The following is a 9925-nucleotide window of genomic DNA, read 5'->3' as shown; positions in this document are numbered from 1 at the left end:
TTTTTTTACATCTTTTGTTCCAGTTTGATCCATATGAGTTTATGATGTAAAGATTTATTAGCAATATTAACAACCAACTTCGTGATACACCCCTTAAATTAAATTAAATTAAATTAATGAGTCAATTTCTAAGGCGACCTTTGAGTGGTAAATATTAATTATTCTACAAATCAAAATCCTATATAATAATAAAATGATTTCACCTTATAAGACCGTACAGAATTATAATATCTAATCTAATCTAATATAAGACACTCTCAGAATTATAATTTAAGTATGGAGACAGCGTCCACAATTCCAACAGAAACCATAAATGAATCACACCTGTTTAAGATTGACGTGACAGATCATATTCTCTTAGGTCATGTTTGGTTTGGTTGTGGACTAAACAGTGGAACAAGGGCTTTAAGTTTCTTTATTCCACTAAATGTGGTTTTTGAGCCAGATTAAGACGGAATAAGTTGATCTTTAGGCCAGACTAAATTGGTCTTAACTAAACCACTGCTCTAGATGGTTTAATTTTAATTTAGTATGCGACCTAACTTTTCATTATTTTTATTATTTTTAATCACTTTTTAAGAAATATAAAATAAGCAATTTTTTTTTCATTTAGAAACTTATAACGTTATCAAATATAGAATAAATATTTTGTTTAAATGGCATAACTTTTTAAATCAACAAAATATGCAATCTAGAAAAAAATTAAATAAAGTATTTTTAAATGAGGAGGGTTCAAATGCCTCTATGTTTTTGTGCCTCCATCATGCCTCCATCTCTCTCCATCATTTTCAAAGTTCAAACAGTCGATCCGAACCGCTCAACCTAACCTCCATACTAAAATATGTTTGGAGACCAAATTTTATATTTTTAGGAATTTTTTTACTATTTTTTTAGATAGGTACAAAATCAGTAAATCTGAACCATCTAAAAACAGTATTTTTGTACCTATCTAAAAAATAGTAAAAAAATTCCTAAAAATATAAAATTTGGTCTCCAAACATATTTTAGTATGGAGGTTAGATTGAGCGGTTCGGATCGACTATTTGAACTTTGAAAATGATGAAGAGAGATGGAGGCACAAAAACATGGAGGCATTTGAACCCTCCTCTTTTTAAATTGTACTACAATATAATATATTTTTTGTTCATCAACCTAACACATTTTTGACAAATAAATTAGTACACATATAACTTTAATTAAATAAGATTCATTAAATACAATGTGCTTTCTCTAAGATATAGAATTAATTTATACATAACTCGTTTTCTTGTACAATTTCTTTCAATCAAAATGAAAAGAAAAAAATACAAAGAATAGTTTTATTATTGTTATTACAAATTTTGTAAGACAATAATTTGTAATATCAAATCATACCTTAAGCCATCAAATTCTTATCAAACAAGGAATAATTTAAGTCAAAGTATAACTTTAGATATCAAGTTATCAACCAAACATGAATAATTTATATCGACCTAAGTTGGAATAACCAAGTTAGACCACATTAACTTTAGTCCACAACCAAACATGACCTTACTAATTAAAGGTATTGGCAAAGGGAAAAAGCATTGACTCTGATGTTTTTTACAGTCGGTGAATACCGAAATTTTTAAATATACCATACTTCCAAAACAAATAAACCAAGTAACCACGATTTCTGAAAAATTTGATTTTTGACATGGCCGTATTCCCTAGGTGCGGCCACCTTTTTTCGGACCGCATCTAGGGGATGCGGCCACCTTTTTTCGGGCCGCATCTAAAGGATGCGGCCACCCCTTTTTTCTCCCGTTCAGATTGAACTACACGAAGACGATGAAAAAAAAAGGTGGCCGCATCCCCTAGATGCGGTCCGAAAAAAGGTGGCCGCACCTAGGGAATACGGCCATGTCAAAATTTGAAATTTTGAGAAAAAGTGGTGGTTTGGTTTATCTTTTTTAGGATAATGGTATATTTAAAAATTTCGGCGGTGAATATAACTGGATGATTCAATTCTATTCCGATGGAAACGATAAGGATGCCAAAAAATTTATATCCATTCATCTTCATCTTTTAGTGAAGCTATTGACGTGAAGGCGCGAACAACTTTCACCATATTTACTGTTATATTCCAAAATTTTAAAACACGATTAATTGCTAAATTGATCTTTGCACTAAATAAAAACCTCTAATTAAATTAATGATCGATCTGATTAATCTGATTATTTAAAACGAAACTAAAATTTCGAAATATAAATGCATTATGACATTATGTACTTTCAAATTTAGAGGTTTAAAAATAAAATACAACACTATAAAGAAAATTATAATTATTCGGTAAACTCGTAAATCGAAAATTCGTTACGATCGTAAAACTTAAGAAATAAAATAAACCAAATTAAATCGATTCATGTAAATAAATAAATAATATTGAGATTAATTAAAAGTATAAAAATACAAATTTTTCATGCACATAACATTATAAAATTTTATAACCCCATTCATTTATGAATCATAGAAGTATAATTAAATAGATAGTTATATATATAATTATATAAAATTGATATCGAATTATTTGGATCCTAAATTGAAATATAACTACTCGAATAATTCGTAACAAATTTCCCAATCAAATTCATTGAAATCCAATTAACTAATCGAGTTATAACAATTAAGAACGTCCATTCATTTCTATAATTCTTTTACCCATTGGATCCCTGCACGAATCTTGACACAGGAATTTTGAAAACCCCTTTAAATCTCCTCTCTCTCTCTTTCTTTCCTCTGCCCCTGGGCCCGTCCCCTTTTGTTTCTCTCTTTCGCTGGTTCTCTCATGGGAACCCTAAGAGAGGCGATCGCCTCTCTCGTTCTCTCGCGCGCGCGACGCTGTTGCCTCCGGTTCACCTGCTCCTGTCACTTCGCCTGTGTGCGCGACGACTTTGGCCGCACGGCCTGTCAGACGGTTCTGACAGCCACGACCCGCTCCCTTTTGTCCCTGTGTGTGCTTTAACGGGTATATAAGTCTCTCTCTCTCTCTCGTTGGGTTTCTCTGGTTCTTTTCCGCTCCTGAGTTGAGACCTCTCTCTTTTTCCTTCCATTTTTCTGTGATTGTGGTGATCTCCCCAAAACCCTAGGGTTTGGGGTTGTGTTCTTGTGGCTTGTCTGTTGCCTTTGTGCTTGTTGATTTGGGGTGCTTGCTTGGTGCCGATCGATTCCGTTCTGTTCTGTTCTGGTGGTGGCTCGGTGATTTCTGGTGTTTGCTTGTTGAATCTTGGGTGCGTGCTGATTTGTTTCCGGTGCTTGATTTTGACGGCCGAAGGGCGAGATTTGAAACTTGGTACCGGCCGTTTTTGCTAAGCCTTCTCTGTGATTTTTGCCTCTCTCGGTTAGTATGCGCACCCTTGATTATTCCTTGATTAATGTTGTATTGAACTGCGGCTTGTGCGGGTTGTTGATTTTCCCGGCAAGCCGATGCACTTGGCTGTGTTGCCGTGCTTTCTGACCTGTGCTTGCTCTGTTTCAGGTTCTGGTTACCTTGACCTGTTGCCTTGCTTGTGTTGTTTGGCTGGGTGTTTGCCTCTGACCTGTGCTTGCTTGTTGTGTATATTGTGCTGGTTCTGTGTTGATGCTGTGTATATGGATGGTGTGTTGCTGACTTGTGTAGGTGACTGGTACCAGTGTACCAGTCCCATGGATTTCTGGTACGGTGTTGATTTGTGTTTACCAGTACTTGAACTGACAGGGACCAAATGGTGAAATTGGGGAAAACTTGGGGTTGGATGCGAAAAATGTAGGCCCTTGTGAGATTAATTAAGTTCTAAGGGCTAAGGTGCAAAATTATATATATTATTGGGCTTGACCTTTTTACTTATTGGGTTCGGCTGAATTTTATTTGGGCTTGGGCCCTTGCAAAAAAAAAAAAAAAGAGATTTAATAAGATGACATTTGGGCTCTCGTTCTGCTGGGCCTATTTTCTAATTTATTAATAAATTGGAACAAGGCTTGGGCCTTGATATTAATGGGCTTGACAGAATTTTAAAAGGATATCAAAATTATGGTATTTGGAATTATTTCCAAAAGGCGTAATTGTCGGATATAAAACGTGGCTTTTAAAGTTTAAGTTTTAGGAGGAATCGAATTAAAATCGAATGCTTACGTAAACTTGAACTAGCTCGGGAAATGATTATACCGTCCAGGGTCTGATGCCTCGATGATGACTCATAACATAATTTGAGCAGATACTATAATAACCCGATTGGACACCTGTATGATCCCGAAACAAACCAAATTAAAACACCCAACACATTAAACTAAAATAAAAGTTTTTATAAAAAGTTTTTAAAGTTAAAATAATTCTTTTAAACATTTTTCGAAGTTGTACGAAAATTAGTTGTTAATTATTAAAGGACCAATTCATTTAGCAACGGAGAGTATTTATTGGACATAGATTCGAAACGACTAATTAAACGTAGAAAATTAATTTAGTTATAAAAATAACGAATTGCGCGACTTAGGAATAAATTAATTAGAAAACGCGTACAATAATTAAATGTTTCGTTTTTAAAATTTTATAAAAGAATTATACATCTAGAATATAAAATGACTAAACTATATTAAAAACGGATTATAAAAATTGCAATGATCATACAATCAATATATTTTTATTAAAATATTCGCATTAGAGATTTTTGATTATAAATTTACTTTCGAAACCGAATTCTGATCAATTAAAATTAATTGTAGTCCGTTTAAAATAAATCAAAGTAGATAGGCAATTAGAATATATTAGTTAAGTAAAACCCGTTAACTTACCGTAACTCTTGAAACAATTATTTTATTACGAATAATTCGACATTTGAGTTTACACAAGCAAGATATCTTCAAATTAAATCATTAGAATATAAATTTAATTAGGATTAAATTAGATTAAATTAGACCAAAGTGAATGATCAATAGTTGACGAACTTATAAATTAAGATTTATGCTAAGCTCGATGACATGAAATTAATTAATTAATATACGCCTAATCGGATCAGTCAGACTGACTGAATCGGTAATTTTATAAAATCGAAATAATCGAGAAGTTGACTTACACATTAAGTGGGACAAGGGTTAGAATAAAATTAGCATAGATTTTAATTAGTTTAAATTACGTGATCACAGATCAGTCAACTCCGTACGAGTCCGACCCGTGGACCGATCCGACTGACCCGCAGTCCGGAGCATACGCGGAGCACGCTGATTACTAGCGACAGAGACTCCAGCCCCCTCAGGTGTGGGATATCTGAATTATTCTTTTCGTGGGCGTACTCTTACCAGTCGATCCATCTGACCTGACATTCGCACTTTATTTTAAGTAGTTGCATTAAAACTGTAGAGCATGTTTATCCTCTCTGCACTGTAGGTAGAATTGCATAAACCCTGAAAAACCTGAATTTACTATATTTTAGGAGTAGAATAATTAAATAATATTATAAGTATATTATTAGAATATTAGGTTATTAGTTGTCTCCCTCTCGTGGAAGACAATATATTATTATTATATTACGTGCATACGCATGCATTGGTGAGAGCTGAGCAGAGCCGAGTGACTTCGTTCCGTCTTGGTGTCACTTGGCATGGGACGGCCCGACAGCCACTGAGCTGAGGGTCACTTGATCCTTGGATGGCTTTAGGATTATATTATATGTATAAACTTTGAATATATATCTTTCTGATTCATTTTACCATTACGTGCGGGCCGGATGCGAGCCCTGAGGCACGAACGATTCGGGATTTATTCCTTCCCTACATTAGGAGCTACTTTGCCTAGAACGGAAGTTCCCAAGGCTAGTGCAGGCCTTGAGGAATGATGTGCAAGTGCATAAGGTCGACGAGCCTTGGTGCACGGGGTCGACGAGCCCCTGATCCTATTGGTCTGGCCGGACGGTAGAGTTCTCTCCTGCTCATGAGGGAAGAGATTAACTTTTTACGACTTGCATTGTATGATTTCTCCTATTGGATATGTTTGGGTGATGAATCGTTAGGCGAGATGACACACCGGATTTTGATATAACCATCGGCTAGTGTGCAGTTCTTGTGGGCAATGCGCGATGTCATTAGGCAACGTGTATCATTGTTCCCTGATCACAGTCCTTGGATTATATTATTCAGATTATTTTGGTAAAGGTATAACCATCGGCTAGTGTGCAGTTCTTGTGGAGCAATGCTCGATGTCACTAGGCATCGTGTATCATTGCACTCTGATCACAGTCCTTGGATTATACTATTCGATTCTTATGATACTATTGGCACGGCACGGGGTGATTTACTTAATTTCATACTATTATTATTATATTTGTTCACACAGTGCTTTGGTACTGGACTCCGACTGGATTTATATCCGATATTTCACCTTGATTTTATTTTGGGTTTATTCCGCATGTTGGCATAATAGAATAATCGCATCATGACATCATTCAAAGTATGATAAATTATATTAGATATTAATATAGGTTCACACATGTGCATATTTTCAATTGCATTCATTTTATAAATAAAAGTGCTTTGACCGTAGAGGATCCCTGAGGGGATAATTCTGGGTCACATACTGGGCGATTCGTCGCTCACCCACAAGTTGTTTCGTGGGTTTTAGGTACAGATTCTGGCGGTCCGCAGCAGGAGATGTCAGGAGCTGTCCCCGAGGGCCACACCACTTGACCTAGTTAGGATTATGCTTTTGATTAGGTTTACGAGTCCCGTATTTTCTGTGTTATATATATACGGGCTCGATAGATCATGTATCCCCTTCTATAGATGGTGTGATTTGGATCCGAGATGGATCGAATTATATGTTATGTATGTGTATGTTTATTTATTTGCTATGTGACTGATGCTTGATAATTATATTATTTTGCTTCCGCTGCTGTTTGATTTATTATTGATGATTAGCCTTGCGTGCTTAATGACTAATTAAGCACGAGGCGAGGTTGATCACACCTTAATCCAGAATTCCTGGTTTGGGGTGTGACATTTACACAGAACGATGCCCCCTCTAACTCAGAACCTTCTTACATCTCCAGTTTTGACATTTGAAAGTAACTTTTAATACAGCTTCTATAATTATATTATGGAGACATGCATAACTATGTAAGTTAGGCAAATGGTATTTTTAATATATTTTGTCCGGGCAGGAACGAAATAGTGCATTCTTCGGAATTCGGAAACCAACAAAATTTGCTGTAACAAAAACAGATTTGAATTTTAAAATGATGAAAGCACCAATCAGTATACCTTTTCTAAAGATGAGCGTGATGTAGGTCTACAAAATGGAAATCTAATCATAGAGTTAATTAAATTAATTATAAAGGAGATTGTAATCTTGCCCTGAAAGCACACAAATTATTGACATCACCTAGACTTAGCAATTCTTATTGAGTAGGGTTGAAATACACTATTAATTGAGTAGAACTAGGGTGCTCTTAAGCTCACCAAAATTTTGGAGAGCTTAACTCTAAAACTCATTAAATCGATTTTAAATGACGAATCCGAACCGTTGAAACCCGCCTACCTTATGTGTGATGCATCTACATATGAAATTTTTAAACATTCGAATTAATTTAGTATAAAGTCAAGTGGTCAAAAAAAAGTTCAAAAAATGAATGCACTAAAATTAATTTATTAACCTTCTAATTTTGACCGCTTGACTTTATACTAAATTAATTCGAATATTTAAAAATTTCACATGTAGATACATCACACGTAAGGTAGGCGGGTTTCAACGGTTCGGATTCGTCATTTAAAATCAATTTGATGAGTTTTAGAGTTAAGTTCACCAAAACTTTGGTAAGCTTAAGAGCACCCTAGTTCTACTCCTATTAATTTGTGCCCCAACTATATTTTACATCTTTGTTTTTGTTTTCAAAATTCAAATAGTCGATCCGAACTGCTCAACACAATATCCATATTAATACGCGCTTAGATATCAAATTTATATATTTTTTTAAAATTTTACTATTTGTTTATATAGATAAAAAAATCACTGTTTTTGGATGATCTAGAAGCATTCATTTTGTACCTATCTAAAAAAATCATAAAAAAATTTAAAAAATACAAAATTTAGACTCTAGTTACATGTTAATATATAGATAATGTTAAAATGTTCAAATCAACTATTTAAACTTGAGAACATAGATAAAAATGTAACGTATGGTTGGAACATGAAACTAGTAGTGTATTTTAAGCCTCTTACTTTTATATAGAATTAGTTACTAACCGCTTCATTTGTGAAAAATCCACTTAGGGTAGGATTGAGATAAAGTGAAACGGCATTTAAAACAAAATTTATGACTATCTCAGTGAACTATTTTAGTTATTGGCGGCTTTGTGCAATATCCAAATTATATTTTTTTTTTTTATTTTGACTTTATTGTTCATGTGTTGCATGAAATCAAAACAATACCATCAATGTCTTTACCCGTTAACTAAGATGTGTTGTTAATATTCAATACCAAAAAGTTCGAATGTGTCCAATAGAGTCCTTTATATCTGTAATATTGTATTCACAGAATTAAATCAAATAAAAAATATAGCATAATTTCATATTAAACAGCAATCTCAGAACGACGTCGGACTATATATTTTATTTTTTTACTGAAAATATTGAATAATCCTAGCATAATTTCTGTGTTGATGTTAAATTGACAATGAAGTAATACAATATACCATTTTGTTCCTCGAGTATATAGTATAAGAATTCATATTATGTAAGGTACCTCATCGTTTGAGTATAAATCCGGTATATTCGTTGTATATTAACACAAATCTTTAAACGATTCTGTGCATTACAGTTTTAGATCATACTGGTCCGTATTTTGATCGGACGGTTTGAATTTAAACTCAAACGGTGAGATAAGTGAGATATATAATGCAAGGATTTAGATCCAAAGTATAGGCCGACATCACAACAATAAAAACGTGGCTAAACAAGGACATCGTTTTTTTGGCAGCAGAAATAATGTCATCAACGCGAAGCAGCTGACAGAAATCGATGCCAACCTTATAAGTTTTGAGAAAAGGTCTTTGTCCACTGACCTTTGTCCACCATTTGTCCACGGTCCTTATCCACTTCCGTTTAACTGATTTTAACAAATTTGGTCTCCACATTCCAACGGAAATTCAAAACCTTATCAGATTTCACGTATTTAAATCTTCCTTCTCGATCGTCTCTTTCATTTTTAAATCTCATTTTCAAAAACTTCATTCCCGATCAGATTATCTTCCTGCTGAGGAGATTTCCTTCCTCTTTTAAATTTTTCTTTTCTATTTCGTCGTGATTTCTAACTCCGATGAGAACACTAGCCACTGAAGCGCACCAAGTGGTCATAGTTTGTAACATCAATCAGATTCGGTCTATGGACCTAAAAGATGAGTCGCCTTTGGCGTATTATTGATCTATGTAGATATGCATATTATTGACGTATTATTGATCAATCAGATGCCTCCTGTTACTTTGATTATCTCTCTCTTCGACCTATATTGATCTACATAGAGAGAAAGAGAGATGGTGATTAAACAACGATATCTAGGTTTATCTCTCTGGTTTGCTCTATGGATACTTTTGAATGATCTCCTCGCTTCAATTTTCTATTCAAATTTCGGCGACGGCAGCGACAACTTTTGACATCATCTCTCCACGCGAGGCATCGTGCTCAACTCTACCGTGTGAGGAATATCGGATCTCACATTATTTCAATTTTACAATTTTACAATTAGGTTTAAAGGTTATGTAGAGTATTTTACCAGATATAGTTCACAATTTTACATGATATATACATCATTTTACAGTATTTATTATTATTAATGTTTAAAGGTTTACAATATATATATAATTCACAGTTTTACATGATATAGTTTACAGTTTTACATGATATGTAGAGTATTTTACAAGATATAGTTCACAGTTTTATAACCT

At 34.1% G+C, this 9925-nt stretch overlaps 1 long non-coding RNA gene across 1 annotated transcript; it reads left to right on the top strand.

The window, feature by feature from the left end:
• Window positions 1-5182: 5182 nt before the first annotated feature.
• On the top strand, window positions 5183-6872 carry LOC144575343 (uncharacterized). The gene is made up of 2 exons (XR_013518415.1): window positions 5183-5246; window positions 6608-6872. It is a non-coding gene; the product is annotated as an uncharacterized LOC144575343 (long non-coding RNA).
• Window positions 6873-9925: the final 3053 nt, after the last annotated feature.

Source organism: Carex rostrata, chromosome 24 (assembly GCF_964058835.1).
Source record: "Carex rostrata chromosome 24, lpCarRost1.2, whole genome shotgun sequence".
NCBI lineage: Eukaryota > Viridiplantae > Streptophyta > Magnoliopsida > Poales > Cyperaceae > Carex > Carex rostrata.
Note: the sequence above shows the minus strand (reverse complement) of the source record. Positions and strands in the feature narration are given on the sequence as shown.